The 21614-nt window shown below is 34.5% G+C and overlaps 1 long non-coding RNA gene across 1 annotated transcript in view; it reads right to left on the bottom strand.

The window, feature by feature from the left end:
* Positions 1-490: 490 nt before the first annotated feature.
* The window catches only part of LOC129047888 (uncharacterized), a 29969-nt gene continuing 8845 nt past the window's right edge, over positions 491-21614 (bottom strand). The window contains exons 4-7 of the long non-coding RNA XR_008509751.2: positions 20643-20740; positions 15719-15808; positions 14936-15315; positions 491-3746 (exon numbers count right to left, since the gene is read on the bottom strand). This is a non-coding gene — a long non-coding RNA (uncharacterized LOC129047888). The remainder of the gene's footprint in view (positions 3747-14935; positions 15316-15718; positions 15809-20642; positions 20741-21614) is intronic.

The raw sequence follows: 21614 nt of genomic DNA on the forward strand, positions 1-21614 counted from the left end.
TTTTTAGCTTGTTCATCTTTTCTCTTTTTGAATGTATAAAGTGACAATCCAAGCTCTCTACACATTGGACTGGAAACTAGATCATAGTTTTTTAAGGCCTTTGTATGTTAATTCCTTTATCTTATTTCTGCATTTGTTTCAGTTTAATTATATTTCTCCTAATCCAAGTTTGGTTTTTTTTTCTGCTTCTCTGATTGCCTAGTAATTTTTGACTGAATTCTGGACATTGTTAATTTCTTATTTTCCAATGATAGACTTCTTGCCTTCTTTTAAAGATCCTTGTACTTTGATCAGGCAGTTACATGTAGGTGATACTTATCATTTCAAGTTTTTTTTTTCTTTTTTTGAGAAAATTTAATTTTTTAAAAAATCATTTATTTTAAAATAAATTTTATTATGTATATTTAAGGTATACAATGTGATGTTATGAAATATATGTAGATTGTAAAAAGTTACCATAGTGAAACAAATGAACATATCTATCCTCTCACATAGTTACCCATTTTTTGTTTTTGTTTTTATGGCAATAACAGTTAAAATCTATTCATTTAGCATGAATTCCATGTATGGTAAAATTTTATTGCCTATAGTCCTCCTGTTGTATATTAGACCTCTAGACTTGTTCATGGTATATATCTTATACTTTGTATCCTCTGACTAACATCTCCCAATTTTCTCCCTTCCTCCTCTGCCCCAGAACCACTGTTTTGTTCTCTATCTTTCTATATTTGAGTTTTTAAAAATCCTCATTTAAGTGAAATCATGTAATACTTTTCTTTCTTTGTCTGGTTTATTTCATTGTCCTCCAGTCTCTACTGTGTTGTGTTAAATGAGAAGATCGCGTTCTTTTTTAGGGCTGAATAATATTTCATTATTATTTATATGGGATATATAGAAATATACCACAGTTTCTTTATTCATTCATCCCTTGATGGACAGTTAGGCTTTTCCATAGCTTAGCTGTTATGAATAATGCTGCAATGAACATGGGAGTGCAGACATTTTTATGAGGTGATGATTTCATTTCCTTTGGGTATATTCCCAGAAGAGAGATTACTGAATCATATGGTAGTTTTATTTTTAATTTCTTTAGAAAATTCTATATACTCTTTCCCATAATGACTGTATCAATTTACATTCCATCAACCATGTATAAGAGTTCTCTTTTCTACACATCCTTGCCAATATTTGTTATCCTTTGACTTTTTGATAACAAGTTAAATCATCTCCTAACAGGTATGAGATGACATCTCATAGTGGTTTTGATTTGCATTTCTCTGATGATTAATGATGTTGATTACCTTTCAAGCCTTCTTTTTGACCTTTGTTATTGTTTTTGTTTATTGAACTTTTTACCCAATCAGTAATTTATCCGCTCTCATCTGCTCTCACTCTCCCCCATTTTGTAGTTTCCAATGTCTATTAGCTCCATCTTTATGTCCATGTGTACCCATTGTTTTAACCTTTGCTAATGTGTTCAGAGGAACCTTGGTTTTAAAACTAATTCTCCTTTATTACCAAGGCCCAATGTTTCTGAGTACTCTACCCAATTCCCCTATGAATTAGGCCTCTCCTGTCTGCTCTTGAGAATACAAATTATTTCCATCTTTCTGTGTGAATTCCTAAAATTATTTACCCTCTGGCTTTTTCTATTGTTCTTTCTAGAACTTCATGACATTTTATCCAACATTTATGCAGATCAATGCTCAAGCTAAAAACTCATGTTTTGTTTTTTTTTTTACCCTTCTGCAGATCTCTGAACCCTTCTCATCATGCAGCTTCTGCTCTCATATTCTTCCCCATAAGTTCTTGACACTCCAGCTTTCCAGTGCCTTGATCCCTGTCTCCTTAACTCTGTGGGACTACATGGCTCTGCTTGAGTTTCTACCCCTGGCCTCTGCTTCAGTAATCAAGCTAGGGTAATGGTAATGGTAATGGTCAATTCATATGTTTTCTTCTATCAAATATCACAATTTCATGCTCCTAGAAGTCTGAACACTCTTGTAAATTTTTTTTTCTGGTCTCTAGTTATGGCCTATTCCTATAGCAGTTAGTCCTTCACAAACCTTTGGCGATGTCTCTGTCCTCACATACAACAACCATCTAGATGTGTGGTCATCCTGTTAATTTAGGAAAAATGTTATTTGGAAACTGGTCTTGTCTGATAATTGTTAATAACGAATAAAGGTAATTCTTGATTCCAAACCATTTATATTCATTGTTCAAATATCAGTGATGTTTGTCTTTGTTAATGCAATGAATTCATTTAATATAATTTGCACACTGTAGAGGAACTGGAGAGTTAGCTGCCAACCAGCAATTAGAAGATTTCTCCTTATTTTTCTTATAAGCTAGAAAATTCTAGAAATATACATTTCTTCCTTTCCTTTTTAAAATATAAACTTATCTGTTGTCCACTTGGGGACATATCTTTTGTATAAGAGCATTTGTGGGACATATAAAATCTTACCAAATCATTTTTTTCCAGAGAAAGCAAACTGAAGGTACTATTTATTTATTATGCTCCACTATTCAATACTATAAAAAATAAAATAAAAAGCATCTAAATTATTCTATTTTCATCAGTTATTTTACACAGAAAAACTATACAATTAGAGTTGAATTTCATAATTGCTTTTTACTCCAAGATGGAAAATGTGTAGTTAATTAAAAGACTCAGAGTACTGCAAGATTTATTTTTTGCCACCTATTTTCTAGTACATAAAATAGATGAAGGAGAGGCATCCTTAAATCAGCACACCTCACCTTCCCAATCCAGTCACTACTTATTACAAGTTTGATGTAACCCAAAATAAAGTTTACTAGCAAATTAAAAGTTTACTAGCAAACCTATTAAATATAGGCAAATTGTCTTTTTCAACATTGTTAGTTCAGTGATGAGAACCAAGTTTTAAAATAATTGATATGTGGCTTTAAGTTATTGGAATAGGAATGGGCAAATTTGCATCATGAATCCACAACACTTGGAGTAAAGAGCAATTATGAAATTCAAATAACCAAATTCAGTTTACCTAGGATGGTTTTGTTATGGACATTCACATCCATGCTCAAAATTCAGCATCACAGGGAAGCAATAAAGCTAGTCAAAGAAAAGATACTGAAGGTGGAAAGACATGTATCAATGACTCAATGTATCAGGTCAGCATATATGTGAAACAGTGATTTTGGACTTATCATATAGGGGACTGAAACATTTCAGCCTCTCTCTCCTCAGAGTAGAATTCCACCATGGAGAGGAGGAGCTTTGTGAGGAGTTCCAAAGAGCTGTAACATTGCATGAAAGATCCAAGGACGAATTTAATATCTCACTCTCAGGTCTTGGGTACTGGGAGGAGTAGAAAGACAAATAATTGTCCTTTGACTTTAATGATCCATTGTAGATCTGTACAAAGCAGAATATCCATAGTAAAGTATAGATAAGAAATTCAGCCCTAGGTAGATTTCAGATAAAACCTGAAATAAGCATTCTTTCTGTTGGATTGCATTCTTCAGCATCAAGAGTAGCTTGCTTTTTTCAAGCTCAACCTTTACATCTAGATAGACAGAAAATATAATAAATGTAATCAAAACCATTTACAAGTTGCCATTCACTAATATTGTCTATTTAGTTAAGTAGGATTATCATATCACATGCTTCTATGTCCCTTGCCATTCTGTCCTTACACAGGTATGTCTTTGTTTCTTCTTTCTGTTGTTCGCAGCCATCAGGTAGGCAATTGACATTTCTAGTGTAATGAAAGAGAAAATAGAGACACAATAAAAATAAGCAAGTTACCAGAGTTTATAATCATAGCTACCAAACTCTGTATTCCTAGTTTGTTTATTTATTCACATATTTGCACTATCTCCTGGGCATATACAAAATAGAGACATGAGCCAGGCACGGTGGCTCACACCTTTAGTCCCAGCACTTTCCACTTTGGGAGGCTGAGGCAGGACAATTGCTTCAGGCCAGGAGTTTGTGTCCAGCCTGGGTAACATAGCGAGACCCTGTCTCTAAAACAAAACAAACAAAAAACCATATATGTATATGTGTATAATATATATAATATGTGTAATATAATCTATAATATGTGTAATATATAATATATAATATATAATATGTGCAATATATAATATATATTATATAATATGTGTAATATATATGTTATATAATATGTATAATATATATTATATATAACGTGTTATATATGTATTATATCTAATATGTGTAATATATATAATATATATTATGTAGAATATATTATATAATATGTATAATACATATATATGTGTAATATATATAATATGTATTTTATATAATATATGTAATATATTATATATGTTATATAATATGTGTAATATATAATATATGTTATATATAATATGTGTTATATATAATATGTGTAATATATAATATATATTATATATAATATGTGTAATATATAATATATATTATATATAATATGTGTAATATATAATATATATTATATATAATATGTGTAATATATAATATATATTATATATAATATGTGTAATATATATATATACACACACACACACACACACACACAGAGGTATGGTGGCACACACTTGTAGTCCCAGCTACTCGGGAGGCTGAGGTAAGAGGATCACTTGAGCCCAAGAGTTCAAGGCTGCAGTGAGCTATAATGGTGCCACTGCACTTCAGCCTGGGTGACACAGTGGGATCCTGTCTCAAAACGAATAAATAAATAAATAGTTTTAAAAACAAAATAAGACAAATAGAGACCTGAAAACGAAAGATGACATATACATTCATTACCAAATATAGAGACAGAATAGACTTATTACAGATTACGACTGCCTCCTCCTCTCATCTCTCCTTAGTAAATGCAGTTCTTATATAGAGGGTACAGTTATCTTATCCTAAATGTTTAAGTCTAACTCATGAGAGACACAGATTTGGCATTAAGAGTAATAACATTTTTTTTCTAACATTCAATATCATTTCCCATCAATAATCTTACTAAAGTTTGCTTTGTAACTATATTCTAACATTCAATATCATTTCCCATCAATAATCTTACTAAAGTTTGCTTTGCAACTATATTCCTCTCACTTTTTAAGTATCACTGGCAAACTGTAATACAATTCCTGGACCTTGGTTCAAAGCTTTACGGAAATCTACTCATGAAAATCTCTTCTGCATAATACGTAACACGTGGATTTCTTGGCTTAGGAAGAGACCTTTAGAAGGCATGATTCTTTAATAATGTACCATAAAGAAAATGTTTTTAAAGTATGTTTAAGATAAAAATAATCTAATTATATAATTATGGATAGAGAAAGAAAGAGCTCTATGTGGTTAGCCTGGCTCTAACTATGACAATATGATTTTCATGGAATTGGCATAGTCTACCAACTAAGACCACAAATATTAAATTGCTCATCATAGGTGGGCTTTCTGTAAGATTTTAATTATGGACAGCCAATGACTGCTCACATATCAATTCAGCTTGAAATCAAACATGGCTGTACTTCCTATATTAAGTGCAATTTAAAGAAAGATCACATTTGATTCATATGTAAATTGCTGGCAAAAATTCTAGAGCTACTTGTTGGCCCATTCTTCTTCTTTGGTAGCCAGGGTAGGAACACATTTTTCCAATGTGAGAAGTTTCTCAATTTTCATGGGTTGGGAGATTAATTCCAAACTCAGGAAATACTTTTGGTTTTTTTATGTTGTTTACACTTAACAAAGCACAGTTTCCAGTTTCAACAAAAAAATATGGACTTAAATACTTTCTAAGCAAATAAACACATAAATATTAAAAAGACTTACAGGACTAAAAAATAAGAAATAAAGCCATATAAATCTCTTTTGTTTGCACAAGTATACATAAGTTAGAAATTTAAGGATCTAGTTTTCTTTAATATATGCCTGGATTTAAAGATCACAGGGAAAAAAAAGTATCAAAAAAATAAATTTGAGGTTTTATTTTAACTATTATTTATAAAATAATTTATGAAGACATGACTTCAAAACATAGCTGTGTCATCCTTTTCTAATTCATGTATAACAAATGGCAACACTTTAAATATGTGTCTGTCTTTCATAACATGATGCATGTTTTCCCTCCCCATAAAACCTCAACTCATGTATAACAGTATTTCTAACTAATAAAACTGCAGTAATCCAAAGAAATTTAGACAAGTATAAACTAACTAAATAGATAAACTTTTTCATTTGACATTACTTCAAAATTAAGGTTAGCAAAATATCAGCTGGGACTAATTTTCTGAGGCTCAGACTGTTCCGCTCTATGTTTGTAAGGAATGAGAAATGAATGAAGAATTTTTTCTCTCTCAAAGATTTTCAATTGGGCAGTGGCTAAAAAAGAATCGGTCATAGGAAGCCATTTTGAAAATTAACAATCTTTTCAGTGGAAAGTGATGTTTTAGAGTGTTTATCTCTTTGGATTGTATATATCTAGTGCATATGTATAGGCCCAAGAAGCCTACTTGTGGGTGTAGAACAATTTTAGAGCTTGTTTTTTAAAGTATAAAATTCCTAGTGTAGAAATTTATATAAAAATAAACAGATGGAAGGCAAAAGAACATGTGGCCCATAATTTTTAAAATTGGAAAAAAAATTATTTTTCTTGATTCATATTGGAACAGCAACCATAAATGAGGACAATTAGCAGCTTTTCTTTTCCCTTTGATTCAGTAAAATGTTTGTTTGGCTGAAGTAATCAGAATATAAATTTTCCCTGTAAGGGAGTTGCAGAGAATAGCTCAATAGTGTATTGGAATTTTATTTTCAACATTTTTTCTTTTGCAAAAGACCAACAGAAAATTGTTATGGTTAATAAAATAGGATTCATAGTAATAGTGATATCACATGTCTAATGTGAACCATAGCGGCTTTATCCAGGGCAGTAACCCTTCTCTTTTTTTGTACGCTTATTTTGTTCTATACCATCCAAATAAATATGCCTCACTGCAATTCCACTTTTCTTCAAATATTGTTTTCTACAGATCATTTCCAGAGAGCTATATAGCTATTTTTTGCCACTGATTAGAAAGAATAGGCACAACTTTTTTTCCACTGCTATGTTTTGCTTTGTAAGATTTTTCTTGTGACCAAATATGCCAAAGTATTCTATAATATTGGCATGTTAAAATCTAAATATTTGAACAAAATTTGAGCAATATTTAAAATGAATCACTTTGTAAATTGTCTAGATATTGGAGAAAAACAAGGTGAAGGATTAGCTTTCCAATTTATATCAGGATACAAATGAAAACCACTAGGTCTTCTGAAAACTTACACCATTTCTCCATGATCAAGATAGCTGACCTGTTAGTTTACTTCTGATTTCAGTTTTAGCAATGTCTTAATTGGAAAATGGCAAAACAATGTTGTCATGCAAGACTTCCAGGAGTGCATCTGTTTCTAATGTACAGTGCATAATTTAATGACAAGACACTTCAGTGGTCTACCCACTGCAAATCTCAGTTGTTAAATATGTCTGGAGCAAGACGTCTTTAAATAGTAGGCACTTTTTTGGTACATTAATTTCCTCACACTCAGAAGCAGAAAATGTGATTCTAGCTGTCACTTCATGTAAAGCTCTGTTTACTTTAAAATGCTATTTACAGCCTAAATGTCTTGTTCAAACTGATTAACTACAGTGGAATTTAAACATTTATAAAACCTATTTATTATGGTTAATGGTTTCAGAATTTTTTCTTTCCCTTCAGACTATGAATTAAGGAATCTCTCTAATTGGCATTAAAATGCAGAGCTCTCAAGGCAAATCTTGAAAAAGATAAACCAACAGTACTCCAGAAAAGATTAAAATTTTAAATGTAGCCACAACTTGGTGTAGAGCTTGGACTATAATCATAGGATGTAAACACTTTTTTAAATTCTCCAAGAGATTAGGAATGAAGAGACAAAGCCAGAAAAACCATCCTCACACCACAATACCAAAGCAATTATCAAACATTATCTTCATTGATGATTCAACTTGGCTAACCACATGCTTGCTGACTAGCTTGGTATCCATCAAATCTTTTACAATGCATAACATCCCATTATATGTGGTTAAATGTGATTGTCCTACTTAGAGCTAGTCTAACCAGTATTACTAAGAGATAACAAATGTTGAATGATAATCCCATATTTTACCAGCAGGGTAAGGAAAAAATTCATACTAAGGAAATATAAATTGAAATTTTATTAAAATTGTTAAAATACTATTATAAGCCCCTATTTCCACTATGGAAAGATAGTACCTTAAAACAATCAACTTCAGTCCTCATTTAGAATATCAAAGAACTCCTGAAGTTAATACCATCCTATTTAGAGTTGAAAAAAATATTTCCCCACGAGAACTTGTTCTTTTTGCATTAGGTGATTGTGAGATAAATAGGACTCTACTGATTAATGTAAAGAGTGTGAAGATGGTTTTACAATTAAGTTAATAATTTTATGTAGCTAACATAACTTCACAAGAAAAATGTTAGAACTTTTAATCCTTGAGTCAGCAAAGACGATTGCAATCAGCAGTTTCTTAAGAAAAATTATGGAGATGATGGATGATGTGATGTCAAAGATTTATTTTGTCATTACTTCTCTAATTCAGTCTCAAACTCCTATTTTAAGGGAATTATAAAAATATATTCCTTATGTTATTGCTTCTAAATGCCTGGGGCAAACATTTTTTCTGTAGTCAGATCTTTCCCAACAACTTAGTTTTCTCCTGATATCTTTTTCCTGACTCTCAACAACTGTGTACACAGAAAATATAGGAAACTTGTAATAAATGAATAAATTCTCACTTCAGAAACTTAACTTTGCTGGGAAAATACATAGTAATTATTCAGTCAAATTTAAATTATTATTTGATATATCTTCTTATTTGGGTGACTGCTACAAAGATGATTACATGAAAAGGGACACAACTGTGGACTTTTGATTGGCTATTTTTATTAAACCTTGAAAATTTAATTCAACACATCATGGTGGATTACCTGCTATCTGTTGGAAGCTTTTATAAGTATTTTGGATAAATAAGTGAAGACACAGACAAATAGGAATTTCTTGCCATATTCAAGTGAGGAGACAGAAAACAATAAACAGAATAAGAAAAATATAAAATAGGCAAGAAAATGAAAAGTGCTACATATAAGAAAAGGAAAACAGAGAATGGGGTATCAAGAGTGGGGCAGGTTGGAAAAATAAGATGCACGTTGCCATATGAAATAGAGTGGGCTGGCCAGGCTTTATTGAAAAAGTGAAATTTAAGCAAAGACTTGAAAGACATTTTGGAGTTACCCTAAATGAGCATATTTGAGGAAAGAACTTTTCAGGGGGAGGAAATAGCTAAAGCAATAGATGAAGAAAGGTGAATAAAATAGGAATGATGAGGAAGTTCGGGGGTTTCTGGCAATGGCGGAGTAAGTGAGAGACACATAGGCAAGGTCAGGGTGGTATTGGTGGGGTTTGCAGAGTGTCACGCAGGGTCTTTGGGCATATTCAAGGACTCTCCCTTTTTCTCCAAGTACAATAGGAAGCCATTTCAGAGTCTAGAGCAGAGGCATGCTATGACATGACTCACATCTTCAGGAGAGCATTTGAGCTCTTGAGAAGAGACTGCTGGGAAACAAGTGTAGAACCAGGGAGCCTAGTTGAGCGAATACTGCGGTCACCCGGGTGAGAAATAATAATGGCTTAAAACAGAGTTTGATCTCTTCTGGTGAGAAGTGATCAAATCCAGGACATATTTTAAAGAAAGACTCAACAGAATTTTGTAATGGGACATGATGCAAAGGTCTTGAATTGAACAATCAGAATGTAGTTGCCATCGGCTGAGTTGGATAAGGCTATGCTCAGTTTGGAGGGCACAGATGAGGCCATCAGATTAAGGAAGATGGAGTAAGCAAGCCTGTGAAATGGTACTGTGAGGTTAAGTAACATGAGAACCAAAAATTAACCATTTAGACTAGTGATGTGAAGGTTATAGGTAAGCTCAACAGCATCATTTTTTGGTGGAGTAGTGGGAGTAAAAGCTCAAATTGAGTAGATTTCAGAGATGATAGGAAAAGAGAACTTGGAGACAGTACATCTGCATATCTCTTCTGAAGACCTTTACAGTGAAGGAGAGCAAAGAAATGTGATGGTAGCCATTAGGGGAGAGGTGGTTAAGAGACGTTCTTATTTAAGATGAGAGCAATGATAGCATGAAAATAACAGAGAAGAGGGGACAATTCATGAACATGTCTGAGTGGACATAAGGAGGTTGATATCTAGTGCACAAGTCGAAGAACTGCATTTGGATAGGAAGATGGAAGGAAAAGCACACAGAGACAGCTCTGGTGGATGGGAATATGGCAGTAGAAGCCTATATAAATTCTCTTAGAATTGATTTAAATGCTCTAAGCTGAGAATAAAGGTGAAAAGGGAGGTTTTGAGACAAAAGCATAAGGTATTAGTTTTTGAAGAGACTGGGTGCAATGGCTCATGCCTGTAATTCCAACACTTTGGGAGGCTGAGGTGGGAGGATCACTTGAAGCCAAGAATTTGAGATCAGCCTGGGCAATATAGCAAGATCTTATCTCTACAAAATTAAAAGTTAAAAAAAATAGCTGAGCATGGTGGTGTGCACCTGTAGTACCAGCTACTTGGGAGGCTGAGGCAGGAGAATTGCTTGAGCTTAGAAGTTCAGGGTTACAATGAACCATCCATGATCACATTGCTGCACTCCAGCCTGGGGAACAGAGTGAGATCCTGTCTCTAAAAAAACATAAATGAACTAGAGATTTGTCTTAATGCCTGGCAACCTGGTTTGAACAGAACTGAAAAAGTGCCTCCAGTTTAAGAAAATCAATCTTCAAGATTAGAGAGTTATAAGAAGCCTAACTCTACTGTAAAATTAGAGACTGTATTATTTTTTGTTTCAGTTTTATAATAGAATATGTCAAAAATATAAAAAGCAGAGTAACTAATATAATGAATGGTTATGCATTGATCACTCAGCTTTAATAATTATCAACTCAAGGCTAATTGTGATTCATTATATAACTATACCCTCTTTTTTCATTGAATATTTTAAAACAATCAATATATATAATCTTATCCTACCTATCAATCATTTTATTTAATCTGCAAACATTTCAAGATGTATCTCTAGATGACAGGCACTCATTTTTGTAAATATGCCACTATGATACCTAAAATATAATAACAATGATTCTTTATCATTGATTAACTGCTCATTGTTCACATTGTACAAATTTGTTTGCTTCAGTGGGGATCCAATTAAGATCACAGCTTTGCCATTGAATGGTTTTTTTTAATATGTCTTTAATTCTATAGTTTGCCATCATCTTATTATATTTCTTTGCAATTTGTTTCTATTATTGTTAAAGAAACTGGATTATTCATCTTATACAGTTTGTCACGCTCTGAAATTTGCTGATCACTGCATGTTCATGGTGGGTTTCATATCTTCGTCTGTTTCCTTTATTTTTTATAAATTGAAGGGTAGATCTGGTGGTTCGATCATATTTTAGTTTATTTGAGTAATTTGTTTTCATAGATGGTGTTGTATAATAACCAAATCAGGATTTGCATATCAGTGGTCTCTCATTTTGTTATTTTTTTTCCAGCAATTTGTGATAATTGTCTAGATCTGTTAACTTTATAGGAGTTATAAAACCTTGACATTCCACTACTTATTTCTCATGTATTAACTGAAATAATCCCAGGGCAAAACGTAACCTTATAAACCAGTTTCTCATCCTGAAGTATAGTTCATTCAGAAAAAGTTGAAAAAAAATCTTGACTATTTTTTATTATATGGGAGTTTTCAAAATAATAAGTTGGTTCCTTAGTATCCTCAAAGGTCACCTACCAATGTTGATTTTAATACTGTTATAAACAAATGGATGTAAATAAATATGACGGATTTCAACCCGTTACATTATTTTTAATGATTCTCAAATTTCCCCTCTGACTAATATAAGGCTGTTCAAATTGATTCTGAGTCTTATTAACCTAATTTTTTACTGAATCACAATAATTTTCAAACATTGAAAGAATAACTTCTCAAAATGTTGTGCTATTCACTTTGTAATAGCTACAAATATGGCACATTTTTAGTTTAATCAGCATGATTAACACTTTTCTATTGCTTTCTTTGGTTTAGACCAGTCATAGGCAAACTATGGCCAGTGCACTGACCTCTTGGTTTGAAAATGCAGTTTACTGGAACACAGTCATGCCTGTTTATTTATGTATTGCCTACGACTGCTTTCACTCAACAGCAATACAGTAGTTGTAATAAAGACTAACTGCATAGTCATCAAGCCTTAAATATTTACTATCTAGTACTTTACAGAAAAAGTTTGCTAGCTCATTATCTAGACAATCAACATAATAAATCATGCCTTTATTATTTCCAATTTCTGTGATGTAAACATATGCCAATTTCAAATCAGTAACATAATATCACTGAAGGCAGAGTTGGGAAGAAATGCACATCAACATATCATTAATATACTGTTTTCAACATATAGATACAAATGGCATAAATGACTTCAAGAACATAGATAAATAAAAGCAAATTTAGTGAAATAATTAAGAATTTGTGAATTTTAAAAATGTATTTTTGGTCAGGAGCAGTGGTTCATGCCTGTAATCCCCGCACTTTCCGAGGCTAAGACAGGCTTGAGCCCAGAAGTTTGTGACTAGCCTGGGCAACGTGGAAAAACCCTGTCTGTACTAAAAATACAAAAATTAGCTGGGCATAGTGGTGTCTACCTATAGTCCCTGCTACCTTGGAGGCTGAAGTGGGAGGATTGCCTGAGTCTGGGAGGTTGAAGCTGCAATGAGCTGTGATTGCGCTACTGCACTTCAGCCTGTGACAGAGTGAGACTTTATCTATCTCAAACAAAACAAACAACAAACAGCAACAACAAAAAAAAAACAGCTGGGCAAGGTGGCTTATGCCTGTAATCCCAGCATTTTGGGAGGTCAAGGCAGGTGGATCACCTGAGGTCAGGAGTTCGAGACCAGCCTGGCCAACATGAGGAAACCGCATCTCTACTAAAAATACAAAAAAAAGCTGGGCGTGGTGGCAGGTGCCTGTAATCCCAGCTACTTGGGAGACTGAGGCAGGAGAATTGCTTGCTTGAGCCTGGGAGGTGGAGGTTGCAGTGAGCCAAGCTTGCCCCATTGCACTCCAGCCTGGGCAACAGAGTGAGACTCCATCTCAAAAAAACAACAAACAAACAAAAAGAATGTATTATTTTTATTTTAAAGACCATTTACTGTTACAAGTTTCTACAATTGAATGTTTAATAAGGGCTGTGTTTAATAACCTGCTCACAATAGTGCTGATAATTTAGCAATCAGTTCTCACAAGCTAATGCAAGCTGGTTCCAATGAACCACTTCTTATATTCCCACTAGTTGGAGCTTATCAGATTTTATTTATTTATTAATTTTTTTTGAGACTGAGTCTCTCTCTGTCGCATGGGCTGGAGTGCGGTGGTGCACTCTCAGCTCACTGCAATCTCTGCCTCCCGGGTTCAAGCGATTCTCGTGCCTCAGCCTTCCAAGTAGCTGGGATCACAAGTGCACACTACCATGCTCAGCTAATTTTTGTATTTTTAGTAGAGATGGGGTTTTGCCCTGTTGGCCAGGCTTGTCTCGATCTCCTGGCCTCAAGTGACCCTCCTGCCTCAGCCTCCCAAAGTGCTGGGATTATAGGCATGAGCCACAGCGCCCAGCCTCATTAGTTTTTATTTTGAGCCCTTAGTAGAGACACATCCATTATCCTATTGGTAGAGTTGCCTGGCAAGTTAGCTATGAATTAATAGCCTCAAATATTAAGCCTTACATAGAAAGACTTTAAAACCTAAATACCTTGTTATGATTAAATATTAAAACTAAATATAATCATAAAAGTGCCTCTTGTAGAAGAAAATCAATTTAGCTAAATCTAAAGAGTTCAGGAGTTGAGGACACTATTTGAAAAGGAGGCATTAGTAAATTAAAGACAAAAACAACATGTATTTGACCTTTGAAATGCTGTCTTTATCAGCTGCTTACCATATGTACTTCACCAAGTCCAATCATAAGTGGCTTCCTAGGGTCAGAGTGGACACTATGGGTCATGAGTGTGTTATTCCCACCTTCGGCCAAAATGACAAACATCAATGATTTATCAAAAAATTTCTACCTTTAGAGGTTGGCTACAACCTCACCATCCCTCTCAACATGGAGTTCCAAGCAAGTCACTAGCAGCTGATTATAATTAAATATGAGATTAAGCCCTAGAGCCATTTTTGATTTAATATTTCATGTATATAATATATATTCTTATTTTCAACATGCTTCAGTGTACTTCCAGAATAACTTTTAAAATAGCTTAAGCTTTTATTTCTATAAGTAGAATACGCCTCAAAATTCCTGAATTTAAACACCAGGCAGGTATAGACTGTAAACCTAATATTTTGGAAATGCAGAGTGTAATTGAAGCCTGCAAAAGGAAGTATTACTAAAAATTTATCAGAGATTTGATTTATGAGGGGTTACGCTGAGTCTACCCAATTATTTTTCTGCTTGTTAAACAGCACTTAAACTAAAGAAGATTTGAGCTGATAGAATTAAGGAGCTTTTTCCCTGGTTATATTGTCAGTAATATTCATCAGACAAAATGTGAGAAGCCTTTCTACATTATGGCTTGTGATCCAGGAAAATCAAGGGGCAGCACCTTCATTCTGAAGTCCCAATAAATGGTCTTCTTTGATCAAAAAAGTGAGCCAGACACTAAAATATTGTCACGGAAGAACTGAAGGCAGGGAGATGCTCAAATCCTCCCAAGTCTGGCATTCAGTCCACCACCTGAAAAGAAGTTATTCAAATACAAAGGAATTACCATGTGAATGGTGTTTCCGCACAATTTCTGCATATGCTGCCTTGCATTTTTATCAAGATGACAAACATAAACCAGCGTGAGAAAGCAGGTGCCTTTTTCCAACATATCTTTTGAACATCAGTATTTCCCAGCAGTTAACTGCATGCGATAATGGCCAGAGCGCAGAAACGTATTGATTTGGATCCAAACTCTTCACCCAGAAGCAGCTTTTTGTTGTATATTTTAAGCTTGGAGCTTTTGATCCAGATTCATTAGATGGCAGATGATTTAAATAAGAAGGCAACGAGGCTGATTGAGGGGAAACTTCGTAAGATGTTGAAGTCTCAAAGAATATTTCAGCTCAGAGGGATTTCTTTCTTGGAGCCAAATTCAGATCCCACCTACAGAGTTAAAGCCATTAATTATTAACCACAGTATTACATATTAAAATTACAAGATATCAGGTTGACAGCACATTACAATGAGCCTTCAGATTGTGATTTCCCATCCTAATGATGATGATAAGATAGGACTGAATGGCAAATTGCTATTGCTTTCAGTTGAAAATTTGAAAGAGCTGTGCCCTGATCCCTCGTTACAGAGAACTGCTATTCATTCAGCAGCACTCCTAGCAGAAATAAATCCAGGGTCTAGTGCAGTGGAGGCAGAGATGTTAATTCACAAGACAGCAGGCAGAGAGAAGCTGCTAAATGGCACAGTGGGTTAATGACGCACTACAGTGCTTCACCATGGGAGACACATGGGTTGAATTCTGGCATTGTTCACAAGTGAAAATTGGTTTACCAATCTTAGCTTGGTCCCTGGTGGACAGTTGTCCTTGTCCTAGCCCTCCTCAGATGTTGTCCTAATTTTCTGCACAGGAGAGGCTCAAGTCTGCAAGAGGAGGAAAGTTACTTATAAGAGTGAAAAATGGCTTAGCAGAGTTAGAAGAGGAAATGGGCCCAATATCTTCCTTCTTTTAATTCCAGTTGCTGCCAGTATCTCATTTTCACAAGCATGAAAATCCACTCAGGGCCGCAAAAGAAAGGCCATAAACAAGGCCAATTTTCTTTCTGCTAAAACTACATCCCCAAAGAGCTAAGCAGGCTTAGCACTAATTTATTAAAAAGAGGATACTTATTTGAAACAGGCCTTGCCCTCAGTAGAGAATCTTAGGACTACCAGCTTAAGAGCAGAATAGCTTAGTCAAAAACTTACGCATTTTAAAAAAATAGTATAAGATATAAAATAATAGGATGCTATGTAACTCTTCTTATTATAAGGCACATGTTCTTAATAGCAAGAGAATGTGTGGAATACTTTTTATAATGTATTTGTGTATTTTATAGTACCTTTTTTTACATTAAATAAAAGTCTTTCCTTTAACAGAAAGACATTCTTTTACATTAAATAAAAGTCTTTCCTTTAACAGAAAGACATTCACTTATTTACTCTCCTATGTGAAAAAATAGTCACTGGTAATAAACATTTAAAAAGTGCAAATGAAATAAAATGATGAGAGACAATGTTTAATAAAAACTTTAAATATAAAGAACTCAAATGAGAAATAAAGGGAAATTACAGAAGTGAATAACACTATCTTATTTTCTAATTCAGAAAATAACAAAGGCTATGGTGACAGAGACTAAAGCGTTGAGAGATTAATGAAATGAAAGATTTCAAAAAGTAGGAAGAAATAGCTGGGGCCTATAAAAAGGAAAGAAGATTTAATAATTAATAAAAATTAAAGACAAATATCTACAAAAGGTTTTTGAAAGTGACAAAGAAAAAGAACAAAATGCTGAAATAATCAGTTCTTGTGAATTTCAGGCTATTCAGATATTTTCCATCTCTATAATCATTATTATTTTCTGGGATTATTTAATAGATTCTCTCATTAATTCTGCCTTCAATCACTCATTCCTTCTCATCTAGCTTTTTTTAACTTTTAATTGGTTTTGAGGATAGCTAATATTCATTATTAACTCTTTTCCCATTTAGGAAAAAAAAAAAGTACAGCTCATTGCCAGTGATCATTTAATTTTACGTAAACACACTCTTTGAGGCTGAAGCAAATCTGACTGAGTTTCAATGTAAAACTAAAATATAAAAACTGTTCTTGGAGTTATTTCTAAACAGAACAAACATTAGAATCATTAGAATCGTCTAGTTTGGAAATATCGAGTTCATCAAATTCATTAAATTCAGCCAACAATCGTTTGAGAATGATGTTAATATCACACATAGGAATGCTACATTTTGTAGGACTTGACGTTATCATCCCTCGAGAATTACTATATTTTGTAAATGGAAACATGACTACTAAAAACAGAATACTGTAAATAGAATGATGTCTTTTGTTTCCAAAGTTGACATACTAGAGTGATGTGAAAATAATAATAAAAGCCAGATATTTTGTGGCAAAGTTCTCAGGGTAAATGCTGCAGCCGCAAGCACTGTCGGCAGGTATTCTTGGGGCAAAAAGGGAAAAAGGTTAAAAATATGTACTCAGTAGCCAAACAAACACTTTGGCAGAGGAATCAAACAGAAAGTGAGAGATTCATAAACATCACATTAAAGTAAAAAATGAGAGAAAAATTCAAATGCAAACGCATTTGTTTAAACAAATAATTTACTTATTTCACAACTCATGATCCTTAAAGATGGTAGAGGCATCCAGTCCACATTTCCAGTCCACATTTCCCTTCTTTTGGAAATCAGTCTCATCCTCTCTAAAAATAGTCAGCTTCATGAAGCTAACGTCATCCCTTATTTACTTGCAACAAGACTCATTTGTTCATGGTCTGTTTGTCCTTCAATTCCCATTCCCGTTCCTATACCCACAGCTGATTTTCAAATGAGTTTTCAAAATCCTCTTCTTACCTGTGTCTTGTTCTCTGTTTACATTGCTTCCACTCTTCTGGCCTGCTCAAATCTAATTTGTCTCTATTTCCTTCCTATAAAGCTTTCATTGATACCTTTGGTCCATAGCAATCTCCTCTTCCTCTAACAATAAATGACTGCTCCTCATTAGGAATTAGAAAGCAGCCAAATCCCTGACTTGGAATTTCCTACTCGATTTTATATGACTATGAATTTTTCAGAAGTCTTTTTCTAGTTTCTCCAAACAGATTTTAAGATTAAGAAAAATCACTTGTATGTATGTACAAAGTCATTTTTTTAATAAATATAGAAGTATCTGTGTGTATGTATTCCTCTTCTGACTTTACATATTTATTTTGATATTTCAAAATAGCTAGCACACTGCCTTACTCAGGGGAGTAGCTTAATAAATATGTTTGAATGAATGCCCACCCTAAAATAATTACAACTTCTTTTTCTCTGTTAACAGATTATCCTCCCCAATTCTAATCAGCTATTTAAAACCTTCATAAAATTTAAATGGAACACAAAGCAGAATCATTTAATTCTTAGCTATTAAGGTGATAATGACAGATTTTGAAAGTAATGAGACAGCATTTTGATTTTAAAATACTCCATTTAATACTTTTAAAATTATGATTCAAGTGCAATTTTGGATTCTTTTAAAATAAATTGTGACAAATTTGAAATTCTTTAAAACCCTTTAAGAACTTTCTTACATAGAGCATTAGATAAGGCCAGTTTTTATTTAATTTTAGGGAAAGTAGCACGTTCAATTAGAAATATTTATGTATAAAAGAACTTGGACTGCCAATTTGGACTAAATATATCTAAAATTTAAATTACTACATTGAGACTTTAAGAACCTGTAGCTCGGTCAGTGGGACTTTGGTCCACCTGCTTTCTTCTGGTACAAACGATTTTGAATAGAAAGTAACTACGGAGACCAGGCGCGGTGGCTGACACCTGTAATCCCAGCACTTTGGGAGGCCGAGGCGGGTGGATCACGAGGTCAGGAGATCGAGACCATCCTGGCTAACACGGTGAAACCCCATCTCTACTAAAAATACAAAAAACAATTAGCCAGACGTGGTGGCGGGCGCCTGTAGTCCCAGCTACTCCGGAGGCTGAGGCAGGAGAATGGCGTGAACCGGCAGGCGGAACTTCCAGTGAGCCGAGATCGCGCCACTGCACTCCAGCCTGGGCCACAGAGTGAGACTCCATCTCAAAAAAAAGAAAAAGAAAGTAACTACTCAGCATGGTAGCTCACACCTGTAATCCCAGCACTTTGTGAGGCTAAGGCAGGAGGATTGCTTGAGCCCAGGAGTTTGAGACCAGCCTGGGTAACACCGCAAGACCTCATCTCTTTAAAAAAAAAAAAAAAAAAAAAAAAAAAAAGGCTCTAAAATCACCTTCACAGAGTTAACAAGAATTCTAGACAAAAATATAGTTATAATTAAGCATTAACCAGGCTGTACTTTGACCCACTTTTTTGTAATCAAAAGTCACATAGCCCTAGATACTGACCATTTGCATCCTAATTGTTCTTATAAATAGGATGTGATTATAGAATCATAAGGTGTTTAAGAATTGCTTAAGCAGATTCTGAATTTCAGAGAAAGAGCCGACACCAACCAGTCTGAAGACCCTCACAGAAGAACCGAATCAGTTTGAAAATATAGTTTCTTCATCTCCCTTTCCCAAGACTTCACTGTGCACTTTTCAACCATTCAACAATCTCCACACTTTGGTCCACTCCAAAACCCTTAAAATCCCTAGCCCCAGACTCCTTGGGGAGATGGATATGAGGTTTCCTCCCATGTCCTCGTTCAGCAGCCCTACGATTAAACCTCTTTCTCTGCTGCCACCCAGTGTCTCGGAGTATTGACTTGCCCTGCACATAGGGCAATGAACCTATTATGGTTATACAACCATAGAAAGGTAATTTTGCTGTAATAAAAGAATAGCACAAATAGCAGAAGGAAGACACTCAAGGGGAAAATTTGTAACCACTAGCAGCACAACAATCCACAAGGAGAGCACTATAGCTGGGGACAGTGGACAACAGATGAAGCCAAAGGGAACACTTAATTCTGTCTATGGACCAGCACCTGGTCTGGATGGATATCTTCATTCAAGAATCTATTGTCATTTAAAAAAAAAAAAAAAAGCACTAACAACTATAAGAGAGGCTATAAAATGTCTGCAAAATAGAAAAAAAAATTAAATGATTTTCTAGAGCCAAGGTTACTAGCCAGTGTACTGTGGCACACCTGGAGGCTGCAGATAGGCCCACAGGTGACTGAAATTTAATCTTCTTAGCTCTCAAGGTAACCAGAGAGAACCTGGGGTAGCTGGGACCCATGCAGCAGTCCAATCAGTTTGCCCTGGGACATCATCAAATGTTACCCTTTTTCTACATGTGTAAAGAATGGTGCAAAAAAAAAAAAATTAAAAAAAATTATTTATCATTCTCATTAGTACCCAACTTGACATGACTTCTATGAAAAAGAAGAAGGAAGTTGATAAGTTTTGAATATCTGCATTTGTTTATATTATTCTAAATGCAAACATAAGGTTACGGGATCAAGGTAGATTTTAACCATAGTAGTAGCTATATCTGTTCCCTACACTTCAATTTCTTTCCCCCTTCTGGAAAGAAGAGCCATATGGATAGGCTGGCAAGTATGTGTGTCATACAAGAGAAGAGCCCTATAATTAGGAATCTGGGAGTTAATATACATGCTGTCCAGCTGACGTTCTCACCTCCTGAGAGAAGAGGAAATAATCTCTCCAATGTAAACAAATTATTGGGTAGAGAAGGGGAAGATTCCTAGGTTCTTACCTTTGGCATTCAAATAAATGTCTCTAGATGAGGGATAAGACAAGTGCTTTCAGGTTTATAGCTCCTGGAAACTATCCAAGGATCCTGGTTTCATGCCCCTTGGAATATAAACATACAGACATATTCAAAGAAACAAACAAGGACATCATCAGGTAAAATTTGAAAAGCTGAAATAACACTTCCACATGAAAACAGAGTTTTTCTGCATTAGAAAACCTAAAATAAAAAAAGAAACTTGATCCTAGGCATAAATTGGCACATGCCCAAAATTAAATTATCAAGGCAAACAAGAAATCTCATAGGCATAAGGGACAAAACAAAGGTTAGAACAAGTTAGCCATTGCTACAGCCAGTGTTTTCAGAGTGGTTACAATGTTTCAAGACTTTTGATATGAACTTCAGGAACTTATTCAGATGTGGGATTCAGACAGATAATGACAAGACAGAGAATAAGTTCTAGGAAGGGGAGAATTAAACAGGGCAGCAATCTCGGGGTTTGGAAAATGGTCTGAGATGGCTGATTCTGGAATGATGAGTTGGAGTGAGTCAGTATAAAGACCAGGAAAGAATGTTCCAGAAGGAGATGGAAACAGGGGCGCATGATTTGATGGGAGGGGTTTGTTACTGCAAATGAAGACAGAACCCTATGGATAAAACAAATTATGGCACACTGCAGTGTAAAATAAGTCCACTGTGGTTGAACTGCAGGGTTTAATCAAGACAGGGCCAGGACATAAAGCTGGAGATATATATGTAGTTAAGATCCTGCAAATGCTTATATGACAGGTCAGAAATTTGTATTTTATCCTTATAGCAAGAATTGCTTTTGAATGATTTTAAGCAGAAGAGTGATCTGTGAGAAATTTTCGTTTTAGTCCTTTATGGTTCAAATCCTATGTCTACCATTTGATCTTGGGCCTAATAGATATTTCCTCCATGTCTCAGTTTCCTTATCTGTAGCATAGAGATAAT

Source organism: Pongo abelii, chromosome 13, assembly GCF_028885655.2.
Source record: "Pongo abelii isolate AG06213 chromosome 13, NHGRI_mPonAbe1-v2.0_pri, whole genome shotgun sequence".
In the NCBI taxonomy this organism is placed as follows: domain Eukaryota; kingdom Metazoa; phylum Chordata; class Mammalia; order Primates; family Hominidae; genus Pongo; species Pongo abelii.